Here is an 18,775-nt window from a genome sequence, read left to right on the forward strand (position 1 = left end):
GGCTGCCATGACCAAGGACCAGGCTGGGAAAGACGGTGACGCAGGGTCACTTGTCCTCAGACTCAGACTTCCTCCTCATGTTCCTCTCTCCATGCACCTCTACTCAGAAAACTGGGCCCCTGGTACTGCCCTCTCTCTGCTCCAGACAAAGCCTAGGAAGTTCTATTCACACCCCTGGTTCCTCCACCAGCTCCCTCTCCTCCAGGTCCCTCTTCACTGTCACTCAGGCTTCCATTTCTACTGACAGAAGAATGGGATGAACTACCTCACCCACAGTGTGGACAGCTTACTACATGGGCAGGTGAAATCCTACCGGAAGTACATGAATCATCCAGGGTGTTTGTGTTTTGAGGAAGAATGTTTGTTTATGAGCACCAAGCGAAGTGCTCTACCCTCAGGACACATACTAGGAGCTAAGCAAGTGTTTAGAGCCCTTCAAATCAAGCACAAATAAATCATTTCTGGGTCGGTATCTCCGAAGTGCTATTTCTTTTTCTTTTTTTTTTTTTTTAAAGATTTTATTTATTTGACAGATAGATCACAAGTAGGCAGAGAGGCAGGCAGAGAGAGAGGGGGAAGCAGGCTCCCCGCAGAGCAGAGAGCCCGATGCGGGGCTCGATCCCAGGAACTTGGGATCATGACCTGAGCCGAAGGCAGAGGCTTTAACCCACTGAGCCACCCAGGCGCCCCCAAAGTGCTATTTCTACTAGCAATGCTGGTATATGGGGGAGGCTGAAGGTGCAGGAATAGCAAAAAATCTGAATCCCTACTGTGGGCGGGGTGAGGGAAGAGTTCACAGGTGTTCTTTGAAACTTCTTTCCTGACAGCCATGGGATTCTCTTACATCCTCCTGCCAGGGGGCCATGCTTCCATCTTCCAGTCACACTACATTTTAAAGAGAAAAATGTAAATTATAAAAATCTGATTAAGTAAAAATTAGAATAACACCTATGTAATAAGGACAGTATTTTTCTTGCAGTGTTGTAGGGTGTATACATGATGTATATAAGAATTTAATATTGACACATCAATATGATATGCACATAATACTGATATGCATATCAAAATGATTAAGAATATCATATTGACATAGGTATCGAGGATGGGGGGTTCCCACACATAACAGCCAAGGATAGGATTTTGGTCTTCAGAGGTAGGGCAGATACGAGGTAGAAGACCAAGCTACTGCAAAGCTCTGACTGTCAAAGACAAAACTTTAAAGCCAGGTTTGGGGGGAAGGAAAAGGAAAAATAATTTTCTACATTCTTCTGGCATATTAGGGACCAAGCCTAAAAACTCAAATCATAGTTTTTTCCATTAATTTGGAGAAGAGGATTTTTTTGCCCAGAACAAGCCCTGGCCACACTACCTACCTAAGGGGAAGAAAAGGCTCTCAAAAGGAAGGAGAGCCCAAAGTTGGCCCTATCTTGTCCAAAGTATCATCTGAGTGAGAAGAGTGAGGGAGAGCTTGGAAGCTGGGGCCAGGGTGCTAGTTCCCCCTCTGCCAGTGGTGGGTGCAGGGAACTTTGGGAAAGTGCCCCTCGACAGAAACATCACATGAAACACAAATGTCAGCCCCATCCTATATGCACAAATCTTCCAGTCACCACAGGAAAAGGTGAAAAGAAGCACATGGAACTCATAATATATTTTAATCAAACCAATAAAACCAAAATATTATTTTGACATATAATCAACGTAAAATTACTAGAGAGACATTTTACATTTTTATTACTGTCTTTGAAATCAACTATGTATTCTTCCCATACAGACCAGCCATGTATCAAGTATAGTTGTTCCTTGAGCAACTTGGGTTTCAACTACATGGGTCCACTTATACATGGATTTTTTTTTTTTTACAGTACTGTCTTTTTTCTTATTTATGATGTGTTCAACGATACTTTCTTTTCTCTAGCTTACTCTCTTGTAAGAACACAGTATATATGACAAATTAGCGTATAAAATAGGTGTTGATTAACGGTACACGCTATCATTAAGGCTTGTGATCAACAGTAGGCTGTCAGTAGTTAAGTTTGGGGGAAGTTAAAAGTTATACTCAGATTTCCACTGTGTGATGTATCAGACCTCACCTTCCTGTTGTTCAAAGGTCAACTGTACTCAGTAGGTGCCCGAGTGGGGTGCTGGGGTGGCTCTGTTGGTTATGCTGACTCTTAATTTTGGTCTCAGGGTCCTGAGATCAAAGACCGAGCTGGGCTCCTCACTCAGTGGGGAGATTGCTTGAGATTCTCTCTTCCTCTGACATTCCCCTCTTCTCTAAAATAAATAAGTAAATCTTAAAAAAAAATAGGTGCAGATGGCCAGTGGCCACAGTATTGGACAGCACAGCTTTAGGATATCTTAGGAGACATATGAAAGCACTGCAAAGCACCAGTCCTCAGTTTGATCCCATGACCTCAACGACACAGCACTGGGAGTAGGAAGGTCGCCTATGGAGGAGGAGATAAAATGAGACTGAGGCAATGCTATGGGCCCTCCTGCCATCTTCACTAGGGCTTGCTGGTGGCTTCTAGAGGATCTAGAAGTTTCCCTGTTCCAGTTACCAAATACAGAATACCCAGTTATGAAGAAGAGTCAAAGAGCCTTGGCCAGGAACAAGAGGGCATTTCAAGTTGTGGTTTCAAGGTCAGGACAGATGGCCAAGATCATGGGCCAAAAAGAGCAGTCCCACTTCAGCAGAGAAGACCACACAAGGTCCAGAGGACAGAAAGTTGCAGTCTCTTTCTCTTGTATAAGCCAAATCTCCACTAGCACTCCACTTGCTCATTTATTCAACAAACAGATTTAGGGCTTGCCCGGTAAAGGCCATTGATCTTGGTATTGGGCACTTAGGAGTAAAAAAAACAAAAATTTTCAAAAGTCCTTCCTTTATGGAAATTACATACTAGCTGAGGGAAAAAAAAAATTGAAAAGGAAGCAACAGGCAAAATATAGAGGGTGTTAGAGAATAGTAAGAACTATGGGAAAAGATCAGAAATAAAGCTGGATAGGAGGATGGCAATGGGGAGATATGTAATTTTAAATAAGTTGATCAGGGAAGGAGCTGGGCACAGGAATAGGAAATCTTAGAGACAGAATGTTTGAATTATTTTTTTTCCTTTTCTTGATACCCAAGGTGGGGGCAAGGTCAGTAGTGGGCTAAAAACGGGGATCAGAACACTTAGGAGAAATAAATTGCCTTATATTTGGTGCATCTGTGTATAGTGTGATTAAATTGGCTTTTAAAGTCATATATTTATATGGAAAAGCCTGATAATATGTATTACAAACTATTAACTGTGCTCATCTCTGGAGATTATGATGAACTTATTATGATTGTACTTTCCTCCATTTTCCAGATTTTGTACGATCAACATAACCTACTTTAATCAAGGGGGGGGTGGAAGCCCTCAATAACATTGTTTATGAAGAAAAGAAATAAAAATAAAGCCAGTTCCCTTTGCCATCTGCTAATATTTTTATAATTGAAGAATCTTACCATAATATGAAATTCTGAATTCAGTACAACTTCTTGTGTTCTCTCAGGAACTGCCACTCTAGCAATCCTCTCTTTAGATTTTTATCTAAAGAGTTTTTATCTAATGAGTTTTATTTTTTTTAATCCAAATGTGTTGAGCTTGTATCTCCCCATTGCATTTTTCTGACATCAGCATCGAGCACCTTATTGTGCTGACAGTGTCTTTTCAGAAATGCTGACAGATTTCCATTGTGGAGCACATTCAGTGCCCCATACACAGCCTCAGTTGTGACACCTATCCCCGTCTGCCCCACCACCACTTGGTGTGCTTTCTTCTGGAAACTTCTTGTGTGGATAAACTCCCCAAAGACACTCCAAAGAACTGCCATCTGGAACATTTAACATTGTCAGCACAATGCCTCATATGGATTGATTTGCAAGTTCCATCAATGGCACCAAAGAAACAGAGCCCACTAAGAACCCACCCCTGAAGGTTTTGTTGTTTTTGTTTTTTTTTTAACTTTTTGAAAGAGGAGTCATTTACAAACAGAAATAACCAGAAATGCCACTCCTTTGAAATGATACCATTGCATGCTAACAGAACATCTTGTTCTCCAATAAACCTCTGAGAACAATATAAATATTCTGGTGAATGTAAAAGCTCGGACTGATATCCCATTAACCACTCATCTTTACATTAACTTGTGTTAGTACACAAGCTTTTCAATTTTGTTATCCACGTTGAAAATATGGAAGATAAAATGTAGCTGAGATTTTAATCAGAACTGTACTATATAAGGTATCAATAGTCCGTACTTTAAAAATAATTACGAATATTTGGCAAAGTGCTCTTCTTTTTCTGTCTTTGCCTGCTTTTTAATTGAGATATAATTTACATATAACGTTATTTTGGGGGGGTGCTCAGATGGCTCAATTGGTTGAGTGTCCAACTCTTGATTTCAGTTCGGGTCATGATCTCAGGGTCTTGGGATCAAGCCGGAGGTGGGGACTCTTCGCTTAGCAGGGAGTCTGCTTGAGATTCTTTCCCTCTGCCCGTCCCCACCAACTCACTCTCTCTCTTACCCTAATACATAAATAGAGCTTAAGAAAAAAAAAAAAAAAAACACTAGTTTCAAGTGTACAACATGACTTTATATTTGTATATACTGAAAAATGTTCCCCACAATAAGTCTGGTTAATGTCCATCTCCGTACATACTTAAATTTTTTTTCCTGTTTTGAGAAATTTTAGGATTTATTCTCTTAGAAACTTTCAAATGTTTAATATGGTATTATAATTGACTATAGTCCACCATGATGTACACCCATCACCAGAACTTACTCATTTTATAACTAGAAGTTTGTACTTTTTGACCCCCTTTACCCATTTCACCTACCCAGCCCTAGCAATGTGTCTTTTTTTAAGGTTTTTTTTTTTTTTTTTCAAGTGAGAAATCTACTAGGAAATATGCAAACGAGAGTGACATATTTTGGACAACTGAGGAATGTTTCTTGTAAATATAATGTTAGGGGTTCAAAGGGTTGGGAATCTTGAATCTTCCCACTAATCTTTTTCCCTTTCAGGGCTTCATACAAGGAGCTTGTAGGGAAACAAATTATCATTTCAGCAAATAAGGACCTAATGCAAGGGAGACTGGCTGAAATCATTCAAAATATCCTCTCCCACAATGGAATTACAGTAGAAACATATGGTAAAACATTACCAGAAAAATCCCCAATTATGGAAAATTGAGCTTTTAACAAAATTAAATAACCAATCATGATTAAATAATGAACTAAAATTTAAAAAAATTTTTAAGCTAGAAATAGGAAAAAGCTTTCTTCAACTTTATGATAAAGGATATCTATAAAACACCTAGTACAAGCATCATAACTTATTTTTGAAAGCTTTCCTTCTGAGGTTGGGAATGAGACAAAGATGAGTTTGTCAATATTTTCCTGGCACTCCTAGCCAGTTCATATCTTTAAAAAAAAAGTTCTCAAGGAAGAACTAAAACCATCAATACACAAAAATAAATTCCTATACGCCAGCAAATGCCATATTTCTATATGCCAGCAAAAAACAAACTATAGACTTTTAAAATAATGCCATTTGAAATAGTGACAAAAAGCACTGCATTTCTGGGAGTAGATCTAACAAAAACATCAAGACATCTGCAAAGAAAACCACAGGACACTATGGAGTAAAATAAAAGGAAATCTAAATTAATGGAATCATATGAATTTTCATGTTAGAAGACTATTATAAAAATTTTAATTTTGCTCCAGCTGCTATATAGATTTCATCTCATCCCATAAAAATCTGAGCAATTTTTTGTGTACTAAAGAGGTGATTTAAAAATTTATATGTGTGCCTGGGTGGCTCAGTTGGTTAAGCGACTGCCTTCAGCTCAGGTCAGGATCCTGGAGTCCTGGAATGGAGCCCCGCATCGGGCTCTCTGCTCAGCAGGGAATCTGCTTCTCCCTCCAACCCTCCCCTTCTTGTGCTCTCCCTCTGTCTCATTCTCTCTCTCAGATAAATAAAATCTTAAAAAAAATTTATATGGAAATGGAAAGGACCTAGGATGACCAAAACAATTATAAACAACAAACAATAATGAAGTCAGAGGGCTCATAATACCAAAAATCAAGACTTCTTAAGTTCAGTAATAAGAGTAATAGGATACAGGTGAAAGCTTACACAAATTGACCATGGAACAACTGATAAACTCCAACAGTAGATCTGTCTAAATACAGTCACTGATTTATGGTGCTGCAACTTGTGAGAGAAAGAATGGTCTTTCCAATAAATGATCCTGGATCACCTTTGGATATCTATAGGGACAAAGGAATGAACCTTGATTCCTATGAAGAATAAATTATAGGTGAATTTTTAAGCTGTAAACATAAGAAGTAAAACAATGAAATTTCTAGAAGACAACAAAAGAGCTTATCTTTCTAAACTTGGGAGAGCCACAGTTTTCTTCAACCACACACCAAAAAATAAAATAATAATAATAATAATAATAATAAAAGAAAATAAATAATCACAAGCTATAAATTAAAAAATAGATACACTAGACAGTATTAAAATTAACAGTTTCTATTTATCAAAAGAAACTATTGGAAGAAAAATTGCAAGGCACAAAGTGGAGACAAAGCAGCATGTGATGTCAGTATTCAAAAAAAACGGATAGAGGGGCGCCTGGCTGGCTCCGTTGGTTAAGCGACTGCCTTCGGCTCAGGTCCTGATCCTGGAGTCCTGGAATGGAGCCCCGCATCGGGCTCCCTGCTCGGCAGGAAGTCTGCTTCTCCCACTGACCTCTCTCCTCTCATGCTCTCTCTCTCTCTCAAATAAATAAATAAAATCATTAAAAAAAAAAAAAAAAAAGAAAGAACAAATTGAACTCTCCTACATTGCTGGTGGGAGAGCAAATTGCTCCAACCACTTTGGAAAACTGTTCAGCAGCCTCTACTTCAAATTGAACATTCAAATTCAAATTCACCCAAACACCCAAGAGAAATGTACATTTGTGTGCAGAGATGTGTAAATTCATGCTTGGGGTAAAATGCTTTGCTGTTTATGCAAATCCATTCTTCTTCTTAGGTCCAGTTTAAGTCATCTTTAGTATCTTTGCCTCCTGGATGCAAGATGTCTGAAGAGATTTTATCTTAAGCCAATGTCCAGAGGTAGCAAAGGCAGTAAAAGGACTTTCTCTTTTCTGTGTTTCTTCAAGATTAAGGAAAATCTTTCGCAGAAACATCAATCCCACCTCAGTCCACCCCTTCTTCAAGCCAACTTGGCATTGTGCCTTGCTGACCCTAGTTGCTTTGTATTCTCATGCCTCAGTAACCAAGGGAAGACGGCAGACTTCAGAGGCTAGGGATACTTCATGCCTTCCCTGAAAGGCATGTCTACAAGGAGGAGTGTGGATCTTCCACAAATTCGAGTCCTCTAAGGAAGGAAGGTGGATCCATGACTGTGCACACCAGCCTGGTCTACTGCACTTTCCAACAAAGTCAGTGGATATGTCAGCACATCTCTCTTTGTGTTCCTTTTGTACTCCTATCCCTGCCCCAGCCCGTCACCACCCTCAGCAGTTAGGGCATTGCTATGTCCACTGCATACCACTAGAATCAGCCTTTAACACCTAGCTGCTGAATTGAACGGTAAGTTACTGTTTATCAGTATACTTCTCAGGAGTGAGAAAAGAGTCTTTCCAGAGTTAATTAACCCACACAAATCCGTAACAGGCTAGCAGTAGATTTATTAGCAAGAATGCACCATTCTAGACTCCTTTTCTTCTGATCTATGCTTGATTATTAATCTGGAATCCTGAAAAGGACACATATGGCTCCTCTTAGCACATCAATTCTGTGATAGTGAATTGGCTTTTAGTTTTATTTCTGTAGCCAAAGCACACCATGAAACAAATTTTTCATTTTTCATAACATTCAGCTCAACTCAATTGTTCTGGTTACAATATTCCTAATTTTTATCTAGCTGATTAACTAGAGAATAATCCAAATACATTTCAAATTATAAATCTTTCATGATTTGGGAGATTTTATACAAATGTACATTTGACAGTGCTAATTTAAAGCAAATACCAAAGATGATTAAACATTCTCAAGATAACAGGGATAAACCATTGGATTATTTTATAGATTTAACTACCAATCGTCAAAAACTGCTGTAAACGGAAATATTTTGATGTTCATCTTTTCTTAAAAATAATTATTTGGGAAATGTTGAAGAAGTACTATGGAAGTGGGTCACGAATGTGTGCATAAAACATTTGTATTCTTTACTATGTAAACACTAATTTATTTATTGAAATAATACACTATTAAATATTTATTAAATAAATTAGCATTTTGCTGAGCTTCCCTCCCAAATCATTAATATGGTTTGTGGCTATTGATATAGCCAGGGCTATGACTATTTCTCATGTCTGTCTTTCAATTGTTTGCTAAGTATTTATTCACCAAACACCATCCCCCAGAGTTTAAACTATCTGTGCAGTTATTCTTTGGAAAGCTCGGGAAGTAAAAGGTTTTTGGAAATTATTGAACTTTCATTGAACCATGGGCTTATGTTGTCCAGTTCCCTTATTTTACAGATGAATCTGAAAACAGGTTTAGTGACTTTCCCAAGACCTTGGAACTAGCACTATCCTTTACGTAAGTAGAAAAAGGAGTTGGTTTTTAAAGTGGAGAACAGTTACACACTAGGATTTAACTTCTGTGGAAAGAATTTGGGGGTCTAAGGACAGGTTTCATAAATCTAAGGGGAAAAAAAACCCTTTACATTTTGTTTAAATATGCATGGTCCTTTAGAAAACGTCATCAAATTGAGGTAAAGTGATAAAAAGAAATGAAATCTCCATATAGGCCCCGTATAAAAACTGAAGAGAGAGAGAGATTTATTTGTAAGGATTATGGCCTGCACAGGTATTGTCTACTCGCCCTACAGTTCTCAGAACCACTTGCAGGGCAAGCTAAATGCAAACAGTAAATAAGCAAGAAGACAGGTAAACAAACAGCACAAGTGAAAAGGTACACACTGCCGGAAAGCATGAAACTGGTCCTCCCCGCTGGAAAATGAGCAGAACACATTCAACAGCTCAGAATATGCAGCCGCACGTCTCTCTCCCAGGTAATGTGTAAATGAGAGGCAGCATCCAGGGATGACATCCTCGGAAAATCTCTATTGGTCTCTCAATGTCTCAGATTTAAAGTATAAAACATGCATTTTCTCTCTTATTTCTCTACTTCGGTTAATGCTGGATAACATAATTCTTTCTCTAGTAATCTCATACAATACCTAAATGAAAGCATTTTCCATATGTAATTTAATATTATTTTAATATTTATCACATTTATGCTGAAAAAAATCTTGTATTTCTCTGGTCCCACTGGCCAATGTACCCCCAATTTTTCGTGTTTTATCACAGGAACTCTTGGTGAGACACATCTTTCTTCTGCAGAACTCAATAAACAAATAATACGTGAATGGAGCAGAAATGTTTCCAGGTGGAAATGTCTTCACCAAATTTCCAAAGAATTACGGATGGCGATTTCTAAAAATGGAACTGAACACTTCTATGGCAAGCATAAATAACAAGTAAAATTGCTGGTTTGACACTATCTGTCATAAATCGAAACCCTAATCAATTTGAAAAGAGTCATCTACTTTTCTTTCTTAAGATTGGTTAGTGTTTTGTTTTGTTTTTCAAAATAAATATAACAACCAGGGGCTTTTCTACCCATCTTTACCTTCCATAATAAGTCAATTGTCAAATAAGAGCGTTATTTGGTCATGATTGGATTTCATAATAGTAAGTAGGGATTTCATGATAATAGATGCCTTAATATTTATGCCAACGACAGACAGAATATTTTTCTTTCTAAAAAAACACTATAAAAATAGATTTTAACTATGAGAAAAAAATATTTCCCCCCAATTTTTATCTTCTCTCATTTTGGGTATCTGCTTATATGATTTTTGTATAAATTCAGAATGCATGTATTCCTTTTTGTTGCCTGCTTCTGTTTTTTTTTTTTTTTTTTTTTTTGCTTAGCATAATTTTGTAAATTTTTCTACCTATGTACATAATTATCAAATAAATCAATTCAAGCCGAGTATCAGAGGTTTCAGCCACATTGTATTTAATCTTCATTATTATCTTAATGGCTGCATAATATTCTAACACAGTTTTATACCATAATTTAATTAGCCATCTTGTGATCAGTAAACATTTGCACTGATTTCCATTTCTAGCATAAGTAAGCCTGTAGTAAACATATACACATGTAATAGTCCTTTTCATCTCTGGATTATTTCCTTAGGATAGATTTCCAAAAATAGGATATTACTGGACCAAGGAACATTTGTCTCTGAAAACATACTGACAAACTGCTCTCCATTTTAAATTGTTAGCAGCAATTCCTGAGTTTGCTAATTTTCCCACATCTTCATCAACACTGGGGATTGTCACTTTTAATTTTTGCTAACATATTTAAAATACCTCCTTGTTGTTTTATGTTTTATATTGTTTTATTTACTTAGAAATTAGTGAAAGTAATTTTTTTTCATGTCCTGGATAATTATGGCCCAGGGTAATTTCATATAAGCTTGTTGAACACTCACTGTATACTGAGTGCTGTGCTGGCTGGGATCTGAGAGGTACAATGATAAAGCAAGCATGATGTTTGACCTTCAAGAGGTCATTAAATAGCATATGTTTTAATGTCCTTTATTAATTTATAATGGAAAGTTATTTCTTTCCCTTCTTGATAATATTTGCATACTACCTATCATTTTTTGGAAGAGTATCTTTTTTAAACATTAGTTTACATATACACATTTTGGGAAATGTTTAAAACACAGAAACAGTCAGAGAAATATATACTAAAGGACTATGTACTCATCACCAAGGAATGTCAAATACTAACCTTATTTATATAATTGTGTCAAGCCTTTTTATTTTAATAAAAAAATAAATTTAAAGTCCTTTTTTTTCCTTCCCATTGCTGACTCTCCTTTTTCCTAAATTACCATTGTCATGCATATAGTCTGAATCATTCAAGCTCACTGAATAAATTAAATTACAAAATTTCAAAATTATTTGTGATAATATATAGTATAGTTCTGTGGGGTTCTTTATTTACATAAATCATTCTGCAACATATATCATTTTACAAGTTGCCTTTTCACTGTTTTTGAGACAGACCCGTGTCGCAGTATAGAGAGCTAGTTCATTTCCCTTAACTGTGATATAGTAGTCCATAACATAGATTTATCATAGATTTATCATTTATCTAGTCTCTTATTCATGGACATACATACAATTTCCTCTTCTTCTTAAAAAAAGCACGTGCTATAATAAATATCCTTGCACATAACTCCTCATGCTTATGTGAGTTTTCTGCAGTATATACATGCCATGAAGCAGAAACACTGGATTGCAAATTATGAGCATCTGCAATTTTTTTGGATACTGCAAAGTGACTGTCCCACTTTGCACTCTCACCAGCAGTATATGAGAATTCCTGTTTTCTGAAATCCTCTGATATCGTCACACTTAAATTATCACCAGTTGGATGCATGACAAATGGTATTATAATTTTATATATTTATGTCCCTGATTATTAGAAGTGGGGATTGCTCTTTTTTCAAATGTTTACTCTTGAGTTCCCCAGTCTAGTTATATAACAGGACCAATATGTCTATCACTCTCTTTACATAATGTTGATGAGGATGTTTATTGACTTTTACTATATAGACCAACTGTTCCTAGTGCATAACACATAGTAACCTCGATGAATCCTCAGGGCAGCATAGGAGACAGGTTCTACAATTATCCTACTTTTACAGATTGGGAAACTGAGGCCCAAAGAGACTGAATAATTGATCCCAAGTTAGCGAGCTAGTATGCAGTGGCAGAATTTAATCTTAAACAGTCTGGTTCCAGATTGTGACACCTACTTGAAATAGTCTCCTGGAACAGGAGAATAGAACTAACCCTCAGCTCATGTAATTTAGATATACTGGCTAATCCTTCTCAGTGTATCTTCTTGTTTTATAAAACAAAAACATGAATGGGTTGGATAGACATAAAAATAATTACAACTATAAAGTATATTTTTATGTTAATGAACACAAGGTCTTTTTTTTTTTAATAAAGATTTTATTTATTTATTTGACACAGAGAGAGAGAGATCACAAGTAGGCAGAGAGGCAGGCAGAGAGAGAGGAGGAAGCAGGCTCCCTGCTGAGCAGAGAGCCCCACTGGGGGTGGGGGGCAGGGCTTGATCCCAGGACACTGGGATCATGACCTGAGCTGAAGGCAGAGGCTTAACCCACTGAGCCACCCAGGAGCCCCACACAAGGTCTTTTTCATAGAAAGAAAAATACATACAAAAGCATCTAAGAAGTATAAAAATTACTCTGTATCTCAACACCTAGTTGTTACATTTTAATCTGTCTTTTAAAATAAAATAATTATTTCATTTTTAGTGGCTGAGAGTTTTCCTTCCTTTTAAACTATATCTAGGGTTAAAATGTTCAGAATAAAAATTATTTTAACTATACTTTAGGGAGTCAGTAATGTACCCATTTAAAATATACATCAATATGGAATTAGCATACCTAATTAAACCAAACTGGGGAAAGAAACAGCTCAGCTCTACTGGTACTAATAGAACAGACCACTGCACACTTGAGGAGAAGACAAGCCAGTAAAAAAACAAAAGAGTAATATGTTTTGCTGAAATGGACATGACTCTAAATTTCCAGCTACAGGCAGAATGAAGAGTGATTTTTCATGGTTGCAAAAATAAACAAAACTATTCGCAGATGAATTCTGTCAGCCAAACAACCCTGACGGAAAGCTTATGAAAGAAAGATTTCTACACATGTGTAGAAAGCAATTTTTTCCTGCTGGGTATGCCCATTAAGGTACAGATCTTGCAAATATTAGCTGTTAAAGGGAAGGTAGATAAAAAGGTAAGAGGTGGGTATTGGGATGATGTAACAGCATTGTTATTCAAGTTCATGTTTCTCACTGTTTTCCACACCAAGTACACTCATTTGGCTTTACAGGGAACCCAAGCCAGGTTCCAGGGTCTTTATTCTCTGGCACTTCAAACTCTGACTGAACCTTCTTCCCCTACCCCACCACAGCACACGTTTCTCTTCTGCCAGCACAGTGCCTGAGCTTATACTAGTCATTTTCAGGTTAGTCTTGATAATTCCTGTCGAGGGGCAAATCTTCAAGCCAGAAGTGAGTACAGCACATGAGGCCCTTAATATCATTTGTTGGTGGGATTTCTAGGCAGTCACTTAACAGAATTGGAAGGAATGGTACAGTTGAATGTTAAGCTTTCAAAAAGATAACCAAGAAAACAGAAGTCTAGAATGGAGTTTCCCCAAATGTGTTTTCTCCAGGAATTTCCAAATGCTGTTAACTGGACTGTACTGGGAATTACCATGCACATAGATTGCCCTTTAAAGTCACCAAATACATTGCCATTTTAAAAGCTATGAGAAGTGTTCTACTAAAAAAATGTTTTTAATTTTGCCGGAATTACCACAAATGAAAACCATAATAACAGAGTGTCTACCAATAAACAAGAAGAAACTTCATTTTTCGTGGAAAGAACTGTGTGTGAGAGGGGTGCATGCTCTTTGACGGGATGATTGGCAAGTCATGAGATCAGAAGGGTTGAGACCCACTGACAAGATCAGATCAGAATGCATGTGCAACTAATTATTTCTAATTAGAAAAACTCTCCAAAGTATAAGACACAGCTTTAAAAATGTTAAAAATTAAATACACTTTGTCATAAGTAATCATGTTGAGTGTTGCTTTTCCTGATGAGGTGTAATCAGGATGTGATGGGGGAACACACTAAAGTTAGCATCAGAAGTCCTGCATTTGAGTTCCTGCTTTGCCACTTATTAGCTATGTGATGTATGTGAAATTTGTAATTTTAAATTTCTATATAGATGTAGGACATTATTAGAATCTAGGACACGTGCTGGATAGCAGAATGCTTCTATGTCCTCCCAAATAATAAAATGTGCAGAATATGTTAAAGATTGTTGATATTTTTTTCCCTGTTTGGGGTTATAATGAATAAAACTGCTAAGAACACCTTCGTACACTTTTTTTTTATGGACACATTTTTTTTGTTAGGTACATTACCAAATTTAATGAGTTTTCCATTTCATTAGCTTTTCATGTTTTTCTATCTCTGACAGGGTGCTAACTTCTGGCCCAGTGTTCAGTTAGGATTCTCATCTATTTCTTCTCTAACAGCTAATAGTATTCTGATTTCTTATTGCTTTTTAAGAATTGAAAAGATATTTCTGAACATCATAAGAACACAGGTTGACTGAATTTTTTCATAACAAAGAGGGAAAAACAAGTGCTCTTTTAACAATTTATGTCACAGAAAGACCTGTATAAGAGAGCTCATTGCATCTTTTTCAGTATAGCTCCAAACTGGGGGTGGGGGAGACCCACAAATATTCATCACTAGGAAAGCAAATAATTATATCATGGTATATTTACACACTGCAGTACAATAAAACAGTGAAAAGCTACATATGACATGGATGAATGTCACAGCACACTGAATGGGAGAAAACAGGCATGAAAGAGTACATAGTAAATAGTTTGTAGTTATATGAAATTTAAGAACAGGCAAAAACTAAGTGATGATGATATGAGTCAGAATGGTGGTTCCCTCTGGGAATGGAGTGATAGGAACGAACATGAGGGAAAGATACGGGGAGCTAAAAGTGTATTATACTTCATGTGGATGGAGGCTAACAAAATGTACACAAATGGAAACAGGCATCAAGTTGTGCACTTAAAATCAGTACATTTGCATATTTCACTGGATATCATGTTTCAATTTCATAAGCTTTTCTCTAATAAGAAAATGTTCATCATTCCTACCTGCCTCTAATCAATATTATATCTAAATTCAAATGCATTTAATCATGTCATAGTTATTCCATAAAAAATAACTGGTTAATGCCACTGGAGCCCACATTATGCCAGGATGAGGAGCTGACGGCTTAGCACTGAATGGGGCATCCATGGTTGCTGCCCTCAGACGGTTCTCAACCCAGGAGGAGAGGCAGCTGTGAACAAAATCATTATAAAACAAGTGTGCCAAAGGAAGTGTGAAACCCAGGGTACCAGCCTAATCTGCGAGGTCAGGGAAGGAAGTACCATTTAACTGGCACATGAAGAATGAGCGGAATCTAATTAGTTGAGGAAAACATGCTAGAAGGAAAAGCATGTGCAAAAGCCCTGAGGCAAGAAAAGTGTTCCCAGCATTGAAACAGATGCTTCTGGAGCAGGGAGAGTCAGGGGAGAAGTAAGAAGGGGCCAGAGAGATATTAAGTCGGTCGATGAGAATAATGCAGCTGTTCTGATACCCATGACAATTTCAAATTAGAGATTATTTCAAATTTGCTAGAAGCTGCTGCAGCCTTATATCACTGTCAACACCCAATTGATTATTTTATTGTGGTTGTCCGGTATTGAAAAAAATCCAGATTAACATGGACAGATGGTTACAAATGCTTTTTAACAGCCCAGCTAGCAATCCCAGGAGACCTCATGATGAACTAGAGATGCCAGAAGATGCTTTACTCCAAGTTTGAAAAACAACAGTGACAAAAACTGAGTTAACTGACAGCTCAGGCTAACCCGGTTTGTATGATAGGGACTGCATTGTGTCGACTTCTGATACATGAGAAAACTACATGTGTACTGTAGCTTTAATCACATTTCAAACACATGGCTAAAAGAGTTTTAAAATGATATTCTAATAAAATTTCTGTAGAAACCCTGAGGCACTTGTTTTGAAAACCTCTGGTAGAGCCAAAGGATTCTGACTGGAATTCTCATCTTGATCCTGTCTACACAAATTTGGGCAAGTCACCAACTTCCTTTCAGTCATTTATAAAATGGTGTCTGCTCTGCATCCCAGATGTATTGGTCTCAGGAGCTTGTGGAGGGCAGACTCTACTGGTTACCTACTTTGCTCAAAGACCATCAGGTGTCCTTCTGGTGGCACGGTGGCCAGCCCTGGGGCAGAAGCTTGATTGGTTAAAGTCTACCAAGCTAATCCCATTTCCTTTGACCATGTGTTCACTTCCCTCAGCCTCCCTTGCAGCTCAGGGTGTCCGTTCTAGGCAATGAATCACAAAGGAGAAGTCTGGGTGTTTCTGGGGAATATTTTCCTCTCTTACATAAAAAGAACACCCCTGAAAAAGAACCCCTTTTCTCCCTTCCTCCTTTATTTGCTGTCACGCAAGGAGATTTTATATATATATATATATATATATATACACACATATATAATGATATATGTGTATAATATAATATAATAATAATAATATTATTAATATAATATATATTTAATTAATTTAATTAATATAATATATATTTAATATAATATATATAATATATATAATATAATATATACAATATATATTAATTTAATTAATATAATATATTTAATATAATATTATTATTAATATAATATATAATTAATATAATAATAATATAATAGTAATATAATATATATAAAAATATATAATGATATATATATTTGGTGCCAACGCAGCCATCATGTGAGCATAAGGAGAAAGGAAAGAGAATTACCCACCTAGCACTCTGGTATCACAGAGCTGGTGAACCGTCATTGCTATCGGCTACATCCAGCATTCTTGTTATGTGACAAAAACAATGAAATGCTCCTAGTGTCTAAGTTACTGTTGGGCATTCAATTCATTGTAGCCGGAGCCATCTCAAATGAAATATGGTGACATGAGGCTTTTCCACAGTGAGTGGCTGAGTGAAACCTAACTAGCCAGTCCCAAAGGATCGCGCTATATTCTCCTCCTCTGGATCCATGTGGTAACTCATCTTTCTAGATGGCATTGCCTTATAATAAAGAATTTGAGTCACTAAACTTCTTTGGGGATAAACGTGATATAACAGAAAGCGTAGGGACCTTGGCGCCTAACGAATGTGGACTTAAATCCAACTTCTACTACGGAGTTGTATGATTTCAGACGAGTACCTTGGTCTTCCCAAGCCTCAGTTTCCGCATCTGAAAAATGGGGATAACAACAGACCCTACCTCAGAGGATTGTTAGTGGTATTAAAACATCTAAGACATGTGAAGTGCTTAGAACACGACCCTGTGCATTGAAAATGTTGTAAAATGTTTGCTATGCTCTGTCTCCTACTCAACATCACTTCTTTCTCTTCCACTCAGAGAATTTCTTTCTTTTTTTTGTTTTAAAAGATTTTATTTATTTATTTGACAGACAGAGATCACAAGTAGGCAGAGAGGCAGGCAGAGAGAGGGAGGGAAGCAGGCTCCCTGCTGAGCAGAGAGCCCCATGCGGGGCTCGATTCCAGAACCCTGGGATCATGACCCGAGCTGAAGGCAGAGGCTTTAACCCACTGAGCCACCCAAGCGCCCCCTCACTCAGAGAATTTCAAGACAGACTTCACTATGTCAAATGTCATTCTATATCAACTTTTCTGATTCATTAGAAAGAGAGGAGATGGGAGCTAAAATCATTCAATATATACTATCTAATAAGCAGAACTATTATTTTATTAGACAATGCTTTTAAAGGGTTTCAAAGTCATCAGAAGGAGTGTATGTAAAAATACAAGTTCTAACACATTAACTTATATTTCCTAAGAGAGTTTATTTTTTGGTAGTATGAGCAGAATCTTCAGAGGTATTTTCCTTTTTTAGTTATTATCATTAAAAAATTGATTGTTTTTCAAAATACTTGTAAGTAAATTCTTATCACTGCATTTCTTTATGCATGATTAAGAAGCAAGAGTGATAGGAGTTACTTCTAGATTTATTTTAAATTAATGGGCTTATGAAGTATCAAATACTAGAATTATCACAACTCCCTGTTACAACACAAAATACAGACTTTTCTAAATAAATGTCATGCGTCTACTTTAATTGCAGCCTGTCATCAGAAAGTTATCAACAGTTATAAACTTTGGTAAGTAAATGGCCACAGTAGAGAGTTCCTTTATATCCCCCAAATACAAATTTTAAAAATAACAAATTAATTCTGAGCACTCAAATTAACTAAAAATGGCTTGGCCCATGTACACAAGGTTGATTGACTATATTAACAGTTGCTGGATTGAATGATTTCGTCCAAGGCTTGGTCTAGGATGTTACTCAAAGGAATCATCTTTTGTGGCCTGAAATTAGCTGACTATAATATCCAGACACACTTTCCTCTTCTTACACCAGAGGGCTAACACAGGCAAACTCCTTCATTCATACATTTATTCAATAAGTACTTTTTGAGAATGTGCTATGAGACAGGTATCCTATGAAGCCCAAGGGACAGAGAGATCAATTAAAAGCACAGGATAATTGTTCTCACAGAGCTTACGTCAGGCCTGTGGGGAGAGGGAAAGGAAACAGACAGTTTCCAAACATTCGACTGTGATAGGGCCCCGGCGGGCAGTATAGTAAACTGTGGAGTGCTTCACAGTGATCCTTAAGCACACGATGGGGATGGAGGCCCATGGAAGCGGAGAGTGGACAGCGATGAATCTAGCTGGAAGATGACGGAGAGGGAGAGAGTGGGGAGGGCAGTGTTTCGAGCAAATGAAGCATAAAGTTTTGGGAATGCAGTAAGCACTACGTATGAACCATACAGGGGGGTGACAGCCTAGAGTTTCTTACTGATTTTACAAGAACTAGAAAGTTCCCT

Source organism: Enhydra lutris, unplaced genomic scaffold, assembly GCF_002288905.1.
Source record: "Enhydra lutris kenyoni isolate GAN:26980312 unplaced genomic scaffold, ASM228890v2 scaffoldscaffold27, whole genome shotgun sequence".
Classification (NCBI taxonomy): Eukaryota; Metazoa; Chordata; class Mammalia; order Carnivora; family Mustelidae; genus Enhydra; species Enhydra lutris.